At 42.2% G+C, this 20,802-nt stretch overlaps 1 protein-coding gene across 3 annotated transcripts in view; it reads left to right on the top strand.

Moving 5' to 3' along the window:
- The first annotated feature begins 392 nt into the window (after window positions 1-392).
- LOC137253764 (myb-like protein I) overlaps window positions 393-20,802 on the top strand; it is a 150,815-nt gene continuing 130,405 nt past the window's right edge. For 2 of the 3 annotated variants that reach the window (XR_010953882.1, XM_067791193.1), the window contains exons 1-2: window positions 393-621; window positions 682-734. The gene's annotated coding sequence lies outside the window, so the exon portion shown is untranslated. The remainder of the gene's footprint in view (window positions 622-681; window positions 735-20,802) is intronic. The other variant, XM_067791194.1, reaches the window with a different exon arrangement.

The following is a 20,802-nucleotide window of genomic DNA, read 5'->3' as shown; positions in this document are numbered from 1 at the left end:
TTAATTAAAATTGTCCAAAATATATGGTTATTAAAGAGAGTAACGATTGTAATCACTACACGATGTTTATTGGACTGTGTGTACTCCATGGATTACTCTAATGTAATGCGAAGTTGGAGTATATGGTCCAGTCCTAGGACATAGCAATGTTAATTGGATCACATTTTTTGTATGAATTGTGGATAATTTTGGAGCACTCGGTTGGTCCATAGCGAGTACTCCATACATGCATGCATGGAGTACTCGCAATTTTTGCAGGGTATGTGAATAAGCTGAAAGCGGCTTTTTATCAATTTTTTTATTGTAGCAAACGGCAGCTCTGTACGTGACCACCACTGTTTGCTATTGAGAATGCATATTCACAATGATATTAGAAAGATCAGCTGCTCCGATCTGTCAAAATAATCAGTGCGCTGTCTCTATTAGCAAAAAATCGCACAAGTGGAAATATATTGTTTCAATTAAGATTTATCTTCATTTCGCTCTAAAATTTACCCTTTCTCTGCAATTTAGCTCCCTACAGCCTCTGTGAAGAATATTAAGTTTTACGTATTTCTTCACCAACCAACATAATTCCGTTTGTAAAGGCACCCGGGTATTGCGGCGCAGCAACTTTGCCAAGTAAGCAAAATATAGAAGAAAAAATTTAGTTTTTAGTTCGAAAAGTAAATTTCATTTCAGGAGCTAAATTGGTACGTCTATTTGTTCTCCTAGCTTGCGGAGGCTGTGATTGGGTAAGTGGAAGCCAAAACAGCAATACTCTTATCTAGGGAAAGGAGTATATAATATATACTTATGGGTATCTGCAAACGGATATGTGTCGCCGTACATACATATAAAAAATATGCATACATAATATATGCATACGCATCTATGTATACGATTGTTAGTATGTTTGTTGCCTGATTTCCAAATTAAGGAAATTGTTATAGGTATTCATAATTTTGTTTAAAATCAATTTTTCTTGGTGTTTACCAAAGTATGTATGTATGTATTTATTTGAAAATTGGATTGAATGGATTGTCTACGTCCCCAAATAATTATATTCCCTGTTCCGATCACTGTTAAATGAAACCAATGAGTAAGCGGGACACACTCTTTTATATTTAAATATCAAAGAGTGGTCTGAGGATAGTGATGTCGGTAAAAGTTTAGTTGAGGGTTCGATTGCTAATACACGTCCAAAAATATCGAGAGAGGTCGCGTCTTGACATCAGTATTAATAATCCGAAGGCGGAAAATAAAAATTTTAACTCGTTCAAAAGATATTAACGGAAATCCGAAAAATGACCCGCGGATCGCACCGAAACCGAGGGTGGGATCCAAAGTATTTTTGACATAACACCTTCGCCTTCGGCCGCGCTCATAAAAAATTACCCTGGGTGGGTCCAACACCGGTTTGGAGACTAAAACTACATATATCCGCGCAAAACACTTATTTTCACAATTTTTGTGTGGGTACAACTACATTACAACAACCACATGAAAATCGCCACCTTCAACTGCAAATGTCTCCGGACAGATATAAAACTTTTCTTTTCCGCCTTCAGATTATTGCTGTCGAGGTCAATACGCGTCTTTTGAAACCTCTCTCGATATGTTTGGTAGCATATTAGCAGTCGACTCCTCAACTAGACTTTTACCGTGATTTCGATTAGCAACCCATCAGTTACACAGGCCAACTGAAGCGGCACAACATCCGCATTGCTGCGATTCAAGAGACTAAACTCACAGCAAGATCTGCATTGCAGACCTGTTCTGGGTATAATGTCCACAGAAAAGATCGCGAGAGCGGAAATGGGGGCGGCCTCGCGTTTATCATACACCACACTGTGGAATATCACATATTTGATCCCGACATCGACCGCAGGGACAGTGCCTTAGAACGTCAAGGACTATCTGTCCGGTCGGGCGATGCAAGTCTAGAAATCATCAACATCTACATCCATCCGTCCTGATATCAGCGGCGTACTCACTGGAAACAATGGCATTATCTTAGGCGACTTTAATGCCCATCACGATCTATGGCATTCAAACTTGCGGGCGGACAGTAGGGGTGAGATTTTGGCGGATCAAATTGAAGAAACGACGTTCTGCACAATAAGCGGAGACGTTTGATCAGGATCTACATTTTAGTGAGCACGCAGCCGCAATTGTTCCGAAAATCCAGTGCCGTAAGAAAATCCTCAAATCCCTTGCTGGCAGTACTTGGGGAAAAGGCAAAGAAACGCTCATTACCACATACAAAGCAATTGGCCAGCCGATTGCATGCCACGCGTCCCCGATATGGTCGCCAAGCCTAAAAACTACCCACTGGAAGAAGCTACAGGCTTGCCAAAATACTGCGCTCAGAACCGCCACGGGCTGTCTTCTTATGTCCCCAGAACACCATCTCCCCATCAGGGAGAGAAATGAGATGCTAACCAAACAATTTGTGTTGAATACCCAGAAACATGGGCATCCCAACAGACATCTGATTGATGAGCCAGCACCGCCTAGGGACTTAAGGAGGAAATGCGGCACCTGAGAACTCAGCCGTATGAAGCAAAAAAACACAAGCAGGTCCTTGGTGAACTCCACAAACAGGCGTAGGACCTTTATGCCGGGAACTGCCCGGTGAATCCAGTACTCGGGGAACAGTACCCAAAACTTGCGGAAGAGGAACGCATACTCCCCAGGGAAACGCGAGTCACTCTGGCTCAACTTCGTTCTGGATACTGTAACAGGTTAAACTCTTACATATCCAGAATCAACCCCGACATACAAAATGTATGCTCCGCTTGCAATGTGTCCCCCCATGGCACCAACCATCTCTTTAATTGTAATGTGGAACCAACGCTTCCAACACCCCTTTCATTATGGTCCACCCCTGTCGAAACAGCAAGTTTCCTTGGACTCCCGTTAGAGGATATTGATGACAATTTGTGATCGGTCGCAGCTATTAGGTGGGGCGAAACATTGCTACAATGACAGCAAAGCCCCCACACGTATGGTAGGAAGCTGTCACAGTTCGCCGGATACTTCAATCGTGAGCGCAGAACTCATAAACTGCGTCAACTGGCAGCCGATGGTAACATTGGCATCCGACCACCTGCGTATACTTATTTCGCTCGACCGTCCCGCCGACTTCATCGTCGCAGAAAAAGGCACTTTCATTAACCTTAAAAAAGGAAAGTGGGACGAATACAAATCCTTTACAGACAACCGCTTTGCTGCCCTCCCTATCCCAACTTATGTCCGCCAAGGGGAGCGTGCTTTCCGCAAGGTCATTGAATCCGCCTCGGCTCGTTTCATTCCTGCCCGTAGAATTCCCGAAATTCGGCCCACTTCCCGGCAGAGGCCGCAAGTTTAGCGAGAGAACGTGACCTTATAAGACAGCTCGATCCCGGCGACCCCAAATAAGGGATATAAACCAACGCATCAGACTGCTTGTGGATGAACACAAGCGGGCGAAATGGGAGGAGCACCTAAGCGGTTGTAACCTCTCTGCCGGTGTAGGTTAACTTTCGAATCCGTCTAGGCACAATGACAAAGTTTCCATCGCCTTTGGCGACAAAGTGCTGTCGTATGCGAAAAAATGCGCGAGCGCTTTCTGCCGACAATACATAATGCATTCTACGGTCGACCAAAATAGACGGAGGGCCAACAGACAGCACGTAAACATAAGTTCAGCGCGTTCAGTACCATCACCGCCAAAGAGGTTGAGGATGCCATCGCTCATGCTAAACCATCCAAAGCAGTGGGCCCAGACGGCATAGCCATGCCGATGCTTAAAAGCCTATGGAACGAGGGTTTCAAATAGTTAGCACATGTCTTCAACCTGTCTCTTTCCACCTTTATCATACCCGAAAAATGGAAAATGGGAAGTGGTCCCGCTACTAAAGCCTGGGAAACCATCTAACATAGGAGAGTCATATCGCCCGATATCTCTCCCTAGTAGCCAAGACGCTTGAAGCCCTTTTGCTCCCCTACTTCAAAGCAAATTTGCAGCTAGTCTGTCATCAGCATGGATTTAGAAAACTCCATAGCACCACCACCGCACTAAATGCCATTAGCACCCAGATAAATTGTGGTTTAAATCAGAAGCCCCACCATAGAACAGTACTCGTAGCGCTAGACCTATCAAAAGCTTTTGATAGGTCAACCATGGCACGTTACTGCAAGACTTGGAAGGGTCTACCCTTCCCCCACGTCTTAAAAGGTGGACTGCAAATTATTTGGGTGGTCGGCAGGCATCGGTGCAATTCAGAAACGAAATATCAAAGCCAAGAAGAATTAAACAAGGGGTGCCACAGTGTGGTGTGCTATCCCCACTTTTGTTTAATTTTTACATATCAAAACTACCTTCGCCACCAGAAGGAGTTACTATCGTTTCTTACGCCGATGACTGCCCAATAATGGCCACAGGCCCGGTCCCAAAGAACGATGAGCTTTGCAACAGAATAAACGGCTACCTCCCTGATCTCTCCAGTTTTTTTCGCCTCGCGAAACCTGGCATTATCACCGACTAAATCATCCGCGACCTTATTTACAACTTCGACGTCCCACGTCGATGGCACTACGCTACCGACTGTCCTACACCCCAAAATCTTGGGTGTGACGTTTGATCAGGATCTACATTTTGGTGAACACGCAGCCGCAATTGTTCCGAAAATCCAGAGCCGCAATAAAATCCTCAAATCCCTTGCTGACAGTACTTGGGGAAAAGACAAAGAAACGCTCATTACCACATACAACGCAATTGGCTAGCCGTTTGCGTGCTACGCGTCCCCTATATGGTCGCCAAGCCTAAAAACTACCCACTGGAAGAAGCTACAGGCCTACCTAAATACTGCGCTTAGAACCGCCACGGGCTGTCTTCTTATGTCCCCAGAACACCATCTACATAATGAGGCGAGAATACTCCCCATCAGGGAGAGAAATGAGATGCTAACCAAACAGTTCCTGTTGAATACCCAGAAACGTGGGCATCCCAACGGACACCTGATTGATGAGTCAGCACCGCCTCACCGCACCGCGATCACAAATTGTCATCAATATCCGCTAACGGGAGTCCAAGGAAACTTGCTGGTTCGACAGGGGTGGACCATACTGAAAGGGGTGTTAGAGGCGTTGGTTCCACATTAGAATTAAAGAGATGGTTGGTGTCATGTGGGGACACATTGCAAGCAGGGCATACATTTTGTATGTCGGGGTTGGTTCTGGATAGGTAAGAGTTTAACCTGTTACAGTATCCAGAACGAAGTTGAGCAAGAGTCACACGCGTTTCCCTGGGGAGTATGCGTTCCTCTTCCGCGAGTTTTGGATACTTTTCTTTGAGTACTGGATTCACCAGCAATTCCCGGCATAACGGTCCGACGCCTGTTTGTGGAGTTCACCAAGGACCTGCTTGTGTTTTTTCGCATCATACGGCTGGGTTCTCAGGTGCCGTATTTCCTCAAAATGCTTACGGAGATGACTCCTTAAGCCCCTATGCTGGCTCATCAATCAGATGTCTGTTGGGATGCTCAGGTTTCTGGGTATTCAACAGGAACTGTTTGGTCAGCATCTCATTTCTCTTCCTGATGGGGAGAATTCTCGCCTCATTACGCAGATGGTGTTCTGGGGACATAAGAAGACAGCCCGTGGCGATTCTGAGAGCAGTATTTTGGCAGGCCTGTAGCTTCTTCCAGTTGGTAATTTTTAGGCTTGGCGACCATATGGGTGACGCACGTAATCGGCTGGCCAATTGCTTTGTATGTAGTCATGAGCGTTTCTTTATCTTTTCCCCAAGTACTGCCAGCGAGGGATTTGAGGATTTTGTTACGGCTCTGAATTCTCGGAACAATAGCGGCTGCGTGCTCACCAAAATGTAGATCCTGATCAAACGTCACACCCAAGATTTTGGGGTGTAGGACAGTCGGTAGCGTAGTGCCATCGACGTGGATGTTCAAAATGGTCGACATTTGGGACGTCCATGTTGTAAATAAGGTCGCGGAAGATTTAGTCGGTGATAATGCCAGATTTCGCGAGGGGGAAAAACTGGAGAGATCAGGGAGGTAGCCGTTTATTCTATTGCAAAGCTCATCGATCTGTGGGCCTGGGCCTGTGGCCATTATTGTGCAGTCATCGGCGTAGGAAACGATTGTGACTCCTTCCGGTGGTGAAGGTAGCTTAGATATGTAGAAATTAAACAAAAGTGGGGATAGGACACCACCCTGTGGCACCCCTTGTTTAATTCTTCTTGGTTTTGATGTTTCGTTTCTAAATTGCACCGATGCATGCCAAACACCCAGATAATTTGCGGACCACCTTTTAAGACATGGGGGAAGGGTAGACCCTTCCTTGCAGTAACGAGCCATGGTTGACCGTATCAAAAGCTTTTGATAGGTCTAGCGCTACGAGTACTGTTCTATGGTGGGGGTTTTGATTTAAACCGCAATTTATCTGGGTGCTAATGGCATTTAACGCGGTGGTAGTGCTATGGAGTTTTCTGAAGCCACGCTGATGACAGGCTAGTTGCAAATTTGCCTGGAAATAGGGGAGCAAAATGGCTTCAAGCGTCTTTGCTACTGGCGATAGGAGAGATATCGGACGATACGACTCTCCTATGTTAGCTGGTTTCCCAGGCTTTAGTAGCGGAACCACCATGACCATTTTCCATTTTTCGGGTATGACAAAGGTGGAAAGAGACAGGTTGAAGACATGCGCTAAATATTTGAAACCCTCTTTCCCTAGGCTTTTAAGCATCGGCATGGCTATGCCGTCTGGCTCTGAATTCTCGGAAAAATTGCGGCTGCGTGCTCACCGAAATGTAGATCCTAATCAAACGTCACACCCAAGATTTTGGGGTGTTGGACAGTCGGTAGCGTAGAGCCATCGACGTGGATGTTCAAAATGGTCGACATTTGGGACGTCCATGTTGTAAATAAGGTCGCGGAAGATTTAGTCGGTGATAATGCCAGGTTTCGCGAGGCGAAAAAACTGGAGAGATCAGGGAGGTAGCCGTTTATTTTATTGCATAGCTCATCGATCTGTGGGCCTGGGCCTGTGGCCATTACTGTGCAGTCATCGGCGTAGGAAACGATTGTGACTCCTTCCGGTGGTGAAGGTAGCTTAGATATGTAGAAATTAAACAAAAGTGGGGATAGGAAACCACCCTGTGGCACCCCTTGTTTAATTCTCCTTGGTTTTGATGTTTTGTTTCTAAATTGCACCGGTGCCTGCCGACCACCCAGATAATTTGCGGTCCACCTTTTAAGACATGGGGGAAGGGTAGACCCTTTCAGGTCTTGCAGTAACGAGCCATGGTGGACCATATCAAAAGCTTTTGATAGGTCTAGCGCTATGAGTACTGTTCTATGGTGGGGGTTTTGATTTAAACCGCAATTTATCTGGGTGCTAATGGCATTTAGCGCGGAGGTAGTGCTATGGAGTTTTCTGAAGCCATGCTGATGAGAGGCTAGCTGCAAGATTGCTTGGAAATAAGGGAGCAAAATGGCTTCGAGCGTCTTTGCCACTGGCGATAGGAGAGATATCGGACGATACGACTCTCCTATGTTGGCTGGTTTACCAGGCTTTAGTAGCGGGACAACCTTGGCCATTTTCCATTTCTCGGGTATGACAAAGGTGGAAAGAGACAGGTTGAAGACCTGCGCTAAATATTTGAAACCCTCTTTCCCTAGGCTTTTAAGCATCGGCATGGCTATGCCGTCTGTGCCCACTGCTTTGAATGGTTTAGCGCGACCAATGACGTCCTCAACCTCTTTAGCGGTGATGGTGATTGGTGACGCGCTGAATTTGTGTTTATGTGCGTGTCTGTTGGCCCTCCGTCTATCTTTGTCGACCGTAGAATGCATTATATATTGTCGGCAGAAAGCGCTCGCGCATTTTTTCGCATCCGACAGCACTTTGTCGGCGATGGACACCTTGTCTTTGTGCTTAGTCGGATTCGATAGGGACTTTACGGTGGACCAAAGTTTACCCACACCGGTAGAGAGGTTACAACCTCTTAGGTGCTCCTCCCATTTCACCCGCTTGTGTTCATCCACAAGCAATCTGATGCGTTGGTTTATATCTCTTATTTGGGGGTCGCCTGGATCAAGCTGCCTTATAAAGTCACGTTCTCTCGCCTCCGCCGGGAAGTGGGGCCGGATTTCGGGAATTCTTCCGGCGGGAATGAAACGTGCCGAGGCGGATTCAATGAACCTTGCGGAAGGCACTCTCCCCTTGGCGGGCATCAATCGGGATAGGGAGGGCAGCAAAGAGGTTGTCTGTAAAAGATTTATATTCTTCCCACTTTCCTGTTTTAAAGTTTTTTTCGGTGACGATGAAGTCGGCGGTACGCTCGAGCGAAATAAGAATAGGCAGGTGGTCGGATGCCAATGTTACCATCGGCTGCCAGTTGACGCAGTTTACGAGTTCTGCGCTCACGATTGAGATATCTGGCGAACTGTGACAGCTTTCTACCATACGTGTGGGGGCGTCTCCGTTTATTGTGCAGAACGTCGTTTCTTCTATTTGATCCGCCAACATCTCACCCCTACTGTCCGCCCGCAAGTTTGAATGCCATAGATCGTGATGGGCTTTGAAATCGCCTAAAATAATGCGATTGTTGCCAGTGAGTAAGGCTCTGATATTAGGGCGGTATCCACTGGGGCAACAGGTGGCAGGGGGATGTAGATGTTGATGATTTCTAGGTTTGCATCGCCTGACCGGACAGATAGGCCTTGACGTTCTAAGACATTGTCCCTGCGGTCGATGCCAGGATCAAATATATAATATTGCACAGAGTGGTGTATTATAAACGCGAGGCCGCCTCCATTTCCGCTCTCGCGATCATTATACCCAGAGCAGGTCTGCAATGCAGATCGTGCTGTGAGTTTAGTCTCTTGAATCGCAGCAATGCGGATGTTGTGCCGCTTCATGAAATCGAATATCTCCGTAATCTTCCCAGTTAGTCCATTACAGTTTAACTGCAGAATTCTGAAGTACATGGGGAGACATCGCCACTCGGGGGGTAAGTGACGGGTGACTACGCCTGGGTTGAGGAAGGCCAGGACGCAATTGCTGTTGTGGCCCTAGGACTGGGCGTCCTTGGGCAAGCATTGGGGTACCCGGATGATTTGGGTTTGCGACCTGGCAACATGGCGCGATGAAACCCCTCGGGGGGTTGCCGTCGCGGAGACCAGAACATCTAGGGAAGTGGCACCACCCAAGGCAGGAGCTGCATTGGGCGGATGTCGCAAACATACATATTCTGTGCTGGCAAACGGTGCAAACGGAGGTAGGGACTAAGAGTCTGTTTCCCTGACCTACACGATTGCTGTCGGAAAAGAGGGGGGGAGAAGACGGGGGCAGGAGCTGATGCTCAGCATTGTTACCGACTCTACTACGAAGATAGTAGTTATGAGTGGTAGCAGCTGTTTGAGTTGTTGGCGTAGCGGGTACTTGTTGTGGCTTGCTGAGCAGCGGGGCTGCTGGCAGGTAGTGGGGGACGCTTAGGCGTAGACTACGGGACGCCCTTGGGCGTGAACAGCAAGGAGCCACAAAAGATTTATAAAAGATACATGGACGTCCTGCTCCTGGAAGGTATTGAACCTAACCCCGGTCCCAGGCTATGGTTCTGCTGCATATGTCGGAAAAGGATTTATCTCAGACGGTCATACTCTTGCCAGTGTGTCACGTGTAAGAGATGGTTGCATTGTTCGGGCTGTTCTGGTTTAGAACCCAACGTTCGTCGCCCCCGAAATTTCTATAAAACCTTTGTGGCTCCCTGCTGTTCACGTCCAAGGACGTCCTGCGTTTCACTCTCAAACGTACCTCCGCCACCTTCTAGCAGCGACGCTGCTCAGCAGTTCACATCAACTGCCAATTGGCGCTACAACCCCTCACTACAATCTACGTAGCATGGGCAGTAGCAACCCCGAGCACCAGCTTTTATCCCCGTCCCTCCCCTCCCTTTCCGACACTCGTACTCGCGTAAGAAGGAGTCATCAACTCCTTGTCCCCCACACCGTGTGTTCCGTATGCCAGCTCAGAATATTTATGATCGCGGCATCGCTACAATGCAGTTCATGCCTTGGCATATGCCACCTTCATAGATGATCTGGGCTGAAAACGGCAACCGTCCGACCGGTACATTCGTTGCACATTGCTGCCAAAACACTAGTACCAACTCATTGACACCAGATACCCCAGCAGCAATTGGACAGCATACTCGACAAAGCCTATATCCTTCAAGGCGCCTTCATCCATCTCTGACTCCCAGAGTGACGACTGCCCCGTATAGCCGCAATACAAGAAACAAAGCTAACTGTCAGATCGGACTTCCGAACGTGCGATGGCTACAACCCTCATAGGCAAGATCGCACAAGAGGCCTTGCCTTTATCACTCATCACACCGTGCACTACTTCAACCTAACATCAGCCGCAGGGATAAAACCTTAGAAAGTCAAGGCATAACCATCCGGTCAGGCGATGTTCACCTAGAAATGTTGTTGTTGTTGTAGAAGTGCTTCGCGCCATCCAATAGGTGCGACCGATCACAAATTGTCATCAATATCCTCTAACGGGAGTCCAAGGAAACTTGCTGTTTCAACAGGGGTGGACCATAATGTAAGGGGTGTTAGAGGCGTTGGTTCCACATTACAATTAAATAGATGCTTGGTGTCATGTGGGGACACATTGCAAGCAGGGCATACATTTTGTATGTTGTTATTGTTGTTGTTGTTGTAGCGATAAGGTTGCTCCCCGAATGCTTTGAGGAGTGTTATCGATGTAATGGTCCTTTGCCGGATACACATCCGGTACGTTCCGGTACCACAGCACCATTAAGGTGCTAGCCCGACCATCTCGGGAACGATTTATGTGGCCACATGAAACCTTCAGGCCATCCCCTCCCTCCCCACCCCCAAGTTCCATGAGGAGCTTGGGGTCACCAGAGCGTCGTCTGTTAGTGAAACAGGATTCGCCGCGGATAGGTGAGGTTGACAATTGGGTTTGGAGAAGCTATATATTGCGCTGGCATCCTGAAGGGTTGCGCTACACAGCCCCTTGAATCTGGTATTTTAGTCGCCTCTTACGACAGGCATACCTACCGCGGGAATAATCTGACCCCCTAACCCGCTGGGGTTTTTATGTCATTTGCATGTCGGGGTTGATTCTGGATAGGTAAGAGTTTAACCTGTTACAGTATCCAGATCGAAGTTGAACTAGAGTGACTCGCGTTTCCCTGAGGAGTGTGCGTTCCTATTCCGAAAGTTTTGTGTACTGTTCTTTGAGTACTGGATTCACCGGGCAATTCCTAGCATAAAGGTCCGATGCCTGTCTGTGGAGTTCACTGAGGACCTGCTTGTGTTTTTTTGCCTCATGCTGCTGAATTCTCAGGTGACGTATTTCCCCATAATGCTTACGGAGATGACTCCTTAAGCCCCTGGGTGGTGTTGGCTCATAAATCAGATATCTGTTGGGATGCCCAGGTTTCTGGGTATTCAACAGGAACTGTTTGGTTAGCATCTCATTTCTCTCCCAGATGGGGAGTATTCTCCCCTCATTATGTAGATGGTGTTCTGGGGACATAAGAAGACAGCCCGTGGCGGTTCTGAGAGCAGTATTTTGGCAGGCCTGTAGCTTCTTCCAGTGAGTCGTCTTTAGGCTTGGTGACCATATAGGGGACGCGTAGCATGCAATCGGCTGGCCAATTGCTTTGTAAGGGGTAAGAGCGTTTCTTTGCCTTTTCCCCAATTACTGCCAGCAAGAGATTTGAGGATTTTATTACGGCTCTGGATTTTCGGTACAATTGCGGCTGCATGCTCATCAAAATGTAGATCCTGATCGAACGTCACACCCAAGATTTTGGGGTGTGAGACAGTCGGTAGCGTAGTGCCATTGACGTGGATGTTCAAAGTGGTCAACATTTGGGACGTCCATGTTGTAAATAAGGTCGCGGAGGATTTAGTCGGTGATAGTGCCAGGTTTCGCGAGGCGAAAAAACTGGAGAGGTCAGGGAGGTAGCCGTTTATTCTGTTGCAAAGCTCATCGATATGTGGGCCTGGGCCTGTGGCCATTATTGTGCAGTCTTTGGTTGTTAACCAAATATTTAAATATTTATTTTTAAAAAATATTATGTTATTTATTTTAAGTATAAAATATTATAATCAAAAATTTTATCTTTGAAGTATTCAAAAATTTTCATTTACCAAAAAGTAATTCGATAATAAAATATTTAAAATTCAAAGTATAAAATACAAAGTTAATAATTTAACAACAAATAATAACCACTATACAGTCATCGGCGTAGGAAACGATAGTAACTCCTTCTGGTGGCGAAGGTAGCTTTGATATGTAGAAGTTAAACAAAAGTGGGGATAGGACACCACCCTGTGGCACCCCTTGTTTAATTCTTCTTGGTTTTGATGTTTCGTTTCTAAATTGCACCGATGCCTGCCGACCACCCAGATAATTTGGGGTCCACATTTTAAGACATGGGGGAAGGGTAGACCCTTCTAGGTAATGTGCCATGGTTGACCGTATCAAATGATGACAGGCTAGCTACAAATTTGCTTTGAAGTAGGGGGGCAAAATGGCTTCAAGCGTCTTGGCTACTGGCGATAGGAGAGCTTTCGGGCGATATGACCCTCCTATGTTAGCTGGTTTCCCAGGCTTTAGTAGCGGGACCACCTTGGCCATTTTCCATTCTTCCGGAATGACGAAGGTGGAAAGAGACAGGTTGAAGACATGTGCTAAATATTTGAAATCCTCTTTCCCTAGGCTTTTAAGCATCGGCATGCCGTCTGGGCCCACTGCTTTGGATGGTTTAGCATGACCGATGGCATCCTCAACCTCTTTGGCGGTGATGGTAATTGAAGTCGCGCTGAATTTATGTTTACGTGCGTGTCTGTTGGCCCTCCGTCTATCTTTGTCGACCGTATAATGCATTATATATTGTCGGCAGAAAGTGCTCGCGCATTTTTTCGCATCCGACAGCACTCTACCGCCAAAGGCAATGCAAATTTTGTCATTCTACTTAGACGGATTCGGTAGGGATTTTACGGTGGACCAAAGCTTACCTAGACCGACAGAGAGGTTACACCCTCTTAGGTGCTCCTCCCATTTCGCCCGCTTGTGTTTATCCACAAGCAATCTGATGCGTTGGTTTATATCCCTTATTTGGGGGTCGCCGGGATGAGCTGTCTTATAAGGTCACGTTCCCTCGCTAAATTTGCGGCCTCCGCCAGAAAGTGAGGCCGAATTTCGGGAATTCTACCGGCGGGAATGAAGCAAGCCGAGGCGGATCAATTACCTTGCGGAAAGCTCGCTCCGCTTGGCGAGCATCAGTCGGGATAGGGAGGGCAGCAAAGCGGTTGTCTGTAAAGGATTTGTATTCATCCCACTTTCCTTTTCTAAAGTTTATGAAAGTACGTTTTTCTGTGATGATAATGTCGGCGGTGCGCTCGAGCGAAATAAGTATAGGCAGGTGGTCGGATGCCTATGTTACTATCGGCTGCCAGTTGACGCAGTTTACGAGTCTTGCGCTCACGATTGATATATCCGGCGAACTGTGACAGCTTCCTACCATACGTGTGAGGGCGTCTCCGTTTATTGTGCAGAACGTCGATTCTTCTATTTGATCCGCCAAAATCTCACCTCTACTGTCAGCCTGCAAGTTTGAATGCCATAGATCGTGATGGGCATTGAAATCGCCTAAGATAATGCGATTATTGCCAGTGAGTAAAGCGCTGATGTTAGGGCGGTATCCACTGGAGCAGCAGGTGGCAGGAGGGATGTTGATGATTTCTAGGTTTACATCGCCTGACCGGACAGATAAGCCGTGACGTTCTAGAACATTGTCCCTGCGGCCGATGTCGAGATCAAATATATGATATTGCACAGAGTGGTGTATGATAAACGCGAGGCCACCTCCATTTCCGCTCTTCTGTGGACATTATACCCAGAAAAAGTCTGCAGAGCAGATCCTGCTGTGAGTTTAATCTCTTGAATCGCAGCAATGCGTATGTTGTGCCGCTTCATGAAATCGACTATCTCCGGCGCGCTAAGGCGTAGACTGTAGGGTTCCTTTTATTATATTATAAATTTTATTTTTAACTTTATATACTGGGTGAATTCAATTTATTCGTTTATTTAATAATTTTATTTTCATTTTTGATTAGTAAGATTTCAAAAATTTTCATTATAGAAAGAAATTTGAAAATAATTAAAACGCATACATTTAGGCGTATTATTTTATTAATACAAATATTGTATCAAATATAAATACCAATACATTTATTTGATACATTTGGCGATCTACCTAATTATATATTTGACGGTTTATGTCGCGTATGTGCTGAAAATTGCAAAAATGAATGCAAAGTGGATCAAGCAACGTTGATTTGTCAATATCTATTTTGTCAAAAGAAAATGCAATTATATTAACACAAATATTGAAATATACGAGTTTATTTGGGAAATCAGTGTGGTAAAGCGAAAAATATTTATAAAAGAGTACTATCCCAACCAACTGAAGACTTATCAGTGTAAACAATAAATTATATATAGTTTATAAAAATAAAAAAACAAGATGCATACAAGAAATACGCGATATAGCCACAGCATCCAAGAAAATATTACAAATCAATATTAAACGAATTTCGTATATCGTTACCCGAACGTTTACCTCATATAGAACCAATATCTAATGAAGAAAGTCAGATTCGTCAAAAAGTTTCATTAATTTCAACTCAGTACAACGATTTGTTACATCGTACAAACTCGCTTCAAGACAGTATATCAGGATTGAACGCGTGTCAGAAAGAATTTGTAGAATAATGTGCAGTTTTTCAAGCTGATCCGAATCACTACTGTTGCTCTTAAATATGTATAATTGTACCACATATCATTAAATGCGATTCTAAGTAACAACAACAAGGAAAATTAGCAACGTTACTCATCAATATTGTATCATCCAACTATATTGAGGACACGTAATCTCAACCAGGGATGCACCTTAACGTTAAGCTAATCGTTTATCAAAAAATTTCCACCGTTTCCGTTGAAACACTTCGAAATATTATCGATAAAGAAATTATCAAGATAAATTGTATCTCGTTTTTAACCGAAACGAAAAGCTTTCGTTAACGTTAAAAACGTTAACGAAAACGTGATACTTTATGTTTGAATTGTGCTGGCAATGCTATAGCCATGGTGAAGCCGTAAGGTGGCAACAACGAGCGCACATACACACACAAACTCTATGTAATTTGTTTGTGTAATTCGTTGGTGGTAATGTCAAAAATACTCTGAGAAATGTTCGTACTGTCAAAATTCATGAGAAAAGTTGCAATCAGCTTGGATAATGCTTTCACCTTTAATGACTCCGCCATCAATCAGCTTTGCCAGCATAGTTTGAAATTAATAATCAACATAAACGATTTGATTTCGTTTTGATATGGCAGAAAACGAAACGAAATCATTTCGTTAATTTGACGATCTTAACGTTAATAAACGAAACGAAATGACTTCGTTTCGTTTATTAACGTTGATTATCGTAACGAAATGATATTGTTTCGTTGGTTAAGCATGCCTGATCTCAACAAAGCCATTCCATAAACACAGCTGAAATTTTTGAGTTCCCTGATTGAGCAGCCAAAACATCAAAAGCCATTGCATTAACAGCAACAAACTGAATATTCACAGCAAGTATTTTGGTGAACAGTTATATTTATTTTATACTAGCAGAGTACCCGACGTCGTTCGGGTATAAATAAAAGCAGTACTATATAGACTAATATATTAAACTAATCCCAACCCCCATTTGTATGGGAGATTCCACGCCCCTTCGCTATCCCCAATTTTTCCCGGGGGTAGGGATTAGTCTTATATACCTCCTCACCTAATTTCAGTCTTCTAGCTTTAATACTTTCAGATATATTGACAACGAAAAATTCCAGTTGTATGGGAGGTGCCACGCCCCCTTTTTCGTTATACCCAGTTTTTCTGGAGGGGGTAGGGATTGGTCTCATATAACCACTCACCTAATTTCAGTCGTCTAGCCTTAATACTTTCAGATGTATTGACTACGAAAAATTCCAGTTGTATGAGAGGTGCCACGCCCCCTTGCCGAAAACTTTTTTATATAGCCTACCATAGATTGACGCACTCAGGGTATGTCATGGCAAAATTTCGTTCGATTCCATTCTGCGGTTTAGGCTGCAAGTCCAAACATACATACAGACATACTTTCACAAATATATAGTAGAGATGTGTTTATGTATGTATACTAATATATAGATATTAGGGCGGGTCGTTTTAAAAATTGCTCATTGCTCTGTGAAAATCGTATTCTAGGGTTCAAAATAAGAAACTTTGCCGAAGGAACCATACCTCTAAAACGAATTCTGATGTCCCCCCTTTGGGTCGAACTTTTGGGTAGGGGCAATTTCAATTCTACCTGCTGTGTCTTGTGGTGGCTTAAAAAAAAACAACACAAGCAATTTTACGATCTGCAATTGTGTCACAGTGATACCTTCATTTTTTAAAACGGTTGAATAAAAAACCCACACAACTATGTTTACGACATGCAAATGCATCACAGTGATGCCTTGGTTTTAAAAGGGGGTTGTAAAAACGCTAATTTCTAATAATTTTTTTCAATTTCTTTTCTATTACTAAGTTAAATTCATTTTTTCATTTACATATGTTCTGACTAAATAAATTTCTAAAGATAAAAATAAACTCCAAAAAGAAAAAACATAGGCATTTCAAAGTGGGATTTTTCAAAATTTACCCCTACGACCCAAAGGAGGGGACATCAGAATTCATTTTAGAGGTATGGTTCCTTCGGAAAAGTTTCTTATTTTGATCCCTAGAATATGATTTTCACAGAGCAATGTGCGACTTTTTTGCCTCCCCACAAATCGACCCGGCCTAATAGATATATTATTATTATTATTGTAAACTCTCTCTCTTTATAAAATTACTAGTTTCAATATGTTTCGTTCACCACAATATAATACACAAACATCTATATTTATTAACAATTTAAATGACTCTGATAGATTTACCAAATGACACTTCACAACAACAAATTACAAATCCATATGCAAATGTTACTCAAAATGAAATTTTGTCCGTTTCAGTAAAACTTCCACAATTTTGGACTAATTGTCCGGAAGCATGGTTTATTTAGTACTAAAAACATTATACAAGAAAATACTAAATACGAACACATCATTACAGCACTTCCACAGGAAGTGATAATAACTATTTTGGATTTTATCCAAAATCCTCCTATTAATAACAAATTTACTGAACTTAAAAAAGTGTTGATAGCAAGACACTCACTTAGCGAAAATTCGAAACTTGATAAAATTTTAAACGATTCTGAGATGGGTGATCGTATGCCCTCAGAATTTTATCGTTCATTAATTATATTAGCCGGGTCAAATTTTATCGAAAATATTTTAAAGAAAATTTGGATGCGTAAAATTCCTAAAAATTTGAGTATGATTTTGGCTAGTTCGAGTTCTAATAATATTACCGAATTAACAAAATTAGCAGATAATATTTGGGAAGTGATAAACAAAAATGAAGTATTTTCGGTTAATAATTTTTCGGATACAAAAGCACAAAATTCGTTGTTGAAAACTTGGTTAAAACGACCTCTTTGATTTGTGAGACTTTCCAGAAACTCTCTTTAGAGTTATCTGAAGTCAAAAACCAACTTTATAGAAATCAACCTAGATCGCGCTCCAGTTCGAGAAACAAATTTAGGAATACATTTAGGCATAGATCGAATTCACGAAATAATCAAAATTGGTTGTGTAGATTCCACTACAAATTTGGAAGTAATGCCAGGAAGTGTGAACAACCTTGTTCGTATAACAAAAACAAAGATTCAACAAACTAAATTCTTCCGTTGTTGCAGCGACGAACAACGATTTAGAATTTTCGACGCGTCGCTTATTTATTTTTGATAGAGAAAACAAACAAAATTTTTTAGTTGATAGTGGAGCAGAAATTTCGGTATTACCCGCGTCTAAATTTTCTCATACGAAACGTTCAGACATAATTCTCACTGCAGCTAATGGCTCAACAATTGCCACTTACGGGAAAAGGCTTTTAAACGTAAATTTAAGTTTAAGACGTGAATTTCCTTTTACATTTTTGATTGCGGATATAGCCAAGCCAATAATTGGCGGTGATTTTCTTTGTAAATATGGTCTTCTTATAGACATTAAACATAAACGTTTAGTAGATCCATTAACCAATCTCTCAGTTAATACAGTATCCTACTAATGTGATATTCCATTACCTAAATTATTTGTGGTTGACAATAAATTTAAAAAATTATTAAAAGAGTTCCCGCATATATGTAATACTCCTATATTGCTAATAGAAAATACTCGCAATGTGTGACAAGAAAAAAATTTAAATTTAGGTAGTACATTCGATTATTGAATACAAAAACAAAAACGTTTAAACAGCAATATATCGGCACTCCGATGTTTGGGAATGTACCTAGCCTTTTGTAGCATTATAGGAGTATTACATATATGAGTTCCGTCACTTATTGCAGCGTCAGATTATACTAAACCTATTAAACATACAACAGTACATCGACTTGTAACAGAAGGTAGTCTTCCATTTTTTAAGCCCAGATTTAGTTAGGGCATATCACCAAATTCCTACGGCTGAAGAAGATATTTATAAAACTGCTATTACAACTCCTTTCGGTATGTTTGAATTCATGAGAATGTCTTTCGGACTTAGAAATTCTGCACAAACCTTTCAAAGATTCATAAATGAGGTAGTTGGTGACTTAGATTTTGTATATGCTTACATCGACGACTTACTTATTGCAAGTAAAGACGAAGAACAACAATTAAAAGATTTACGTATCCTTCTTCAACGCCTTACAGAGTACGGTTTAAATATTAAACCAAGTAACTGTACTTTTGGTGTATCAAGTATCGACTTTTTAGGACATTTCTGGAACAGGTATTCGACCTTCTGATGAGAGGGTATCAGCTGTTCGCAATTTCGAACGTCCAAAATCAGTTAAGCAGGCACAGAAATTTATTGGTATGGTAAATTATTACCATAGATACATTCAAAACCTAGCAGAATTTGCAAATAAAATTAATGATCTTATTAACAGAGAAAGTAAGAAACGTGACAAAACTTTGGTATGGGACGAGAATTCGAATGAAGCTTTTGAATGCATTAAAGATAAATTTGCATATACGATATTGTTAAATCATAAATAAAGATACTAAATTATCTTTAACAGTAGATGCATCTAACACAGCGATTGGGGGCATTATACAACAAAATTACAATAGTAAAAATGAACCCATTGCATTCTTTTCTAAAAAACTTTCTCCAACTGAAATTAAATATAGTGCTTTTGATAGGGAGTTATTGGCGATTTACTTAAATATAAAACATTTTAGATATCTTTTGGAAGGACGACAATTTACAGTTTATACGGACCATAAACCTTTGACTACAGGTTTAAATTCAAAGACAGAACAGAGTCCCAGACAAACGAGACATTTGGAATTCATAGCACAGTTAACTGATGACATTCAGTATATTAAAGGAGAATTTAATGTTGTAGCAGATACCTTGTCCAGAGCCTTTGAAGTTAGTGCAATACAGAATTCGGAACTTAATTTTAAAATTTTACAAATGGAACAACAGAATGATAGTGATTTAAACAAACTTATAACTGATCCTCAATTTTTAAATTTAAAGTTAATTAATATTCCTATTTCAAATTTCAATATTTGGTGTGAAATTTCAGGAGAGAATCCTAGACCATTTGTACCAGTAAATTACGAAAGATAGTATTTGACATATTACATGGAATTGCACATCCCAGTACGAGAGCTACACGACGACTCATAATTAAGAAATATTATTGGCCTAATATGACCAAATATATTAAGATTTGGTCGAAAGAGCGTCTTAACTGTCAAAAATCTAAAGTTTATCGTCACACTAAGTCTCCCATTAGCAAAATTCCAATTCCAAAAAGCAGATTTGAACACATCCATTTAGATATAGTTGGACCTTTACCAATTTCTAAAGAACATCGTTTTATTTTGACAATTATTGATAGGTTTACTCGCTGAAATATAATCTCTGAAAAATTTGTTTGCAACTGAAGTTGCTGGCATAGCTTATAAAACATATGCTTCTATATGTTTTAAAAGCTATGCCAGCAACTTCAGTTGCAAACAAATTTTTCAGAGAATATATTTCACGTTTCGGAGTTCCATTGAAATTTACTACTGATCAAGGTAGTGAGATTACATCAAAATTATTTTCAGAGTTAACTAAATTACTTGGTAGTCATCAAATAATAACATCTACGTATCACCCTCAGAGTAATGGTATTATTGAGAGATTTCATAGACAACTAAAAGCTACTATTATGGCTAGGGATGGAATAAATACGTGGTATGATGAATTACCTGGTTTAAGATCAATTTACAAAGAAGATATTTCAGCGACACCAGCTGAAATGGTTTTTGGCCAAAATTTACGTTTGCCAGGGGAACTTGTTGTGCCACCAGCTGCAAATTTCTCATGAACTGAAATTTTAAATAATTTACGTGTACATTTTCGAAATATCAGATCAAATTTAAGTCATAAGATAAGTCATAAGACATAAGATTCTGATACTAGAATGTATGTTCCAAAAGATCTTCAAACTTGTAAATTTGCATTTGTTCGAGTCATTAATAAACATTCATTACAACCACCATATGAAGGACCTTAAAAAATTGTTGAAAAAGTCCAAAAATGTTTTAAATT

The sequence above is a fragment of the Eurosta solidaginis genome, chromosome 5, assembly GCF_040869045.1.
Source record: "Eurosta solidaginis isolate ZX-2024a chromosome 5, ASM4086904v1, whole genome shotgun sequence".
NCBI classification, from domain to species: Eukaryota; Metazoa; Arthropoda; class Insecta; order Diptera; family Tephritidae; genus Eurosta; species Eurosta solidaginis.
Note: the sequence above shows the minus strand (reverse complement) of the source record. Positions and strands in the feature narration are given on the sequence as shown.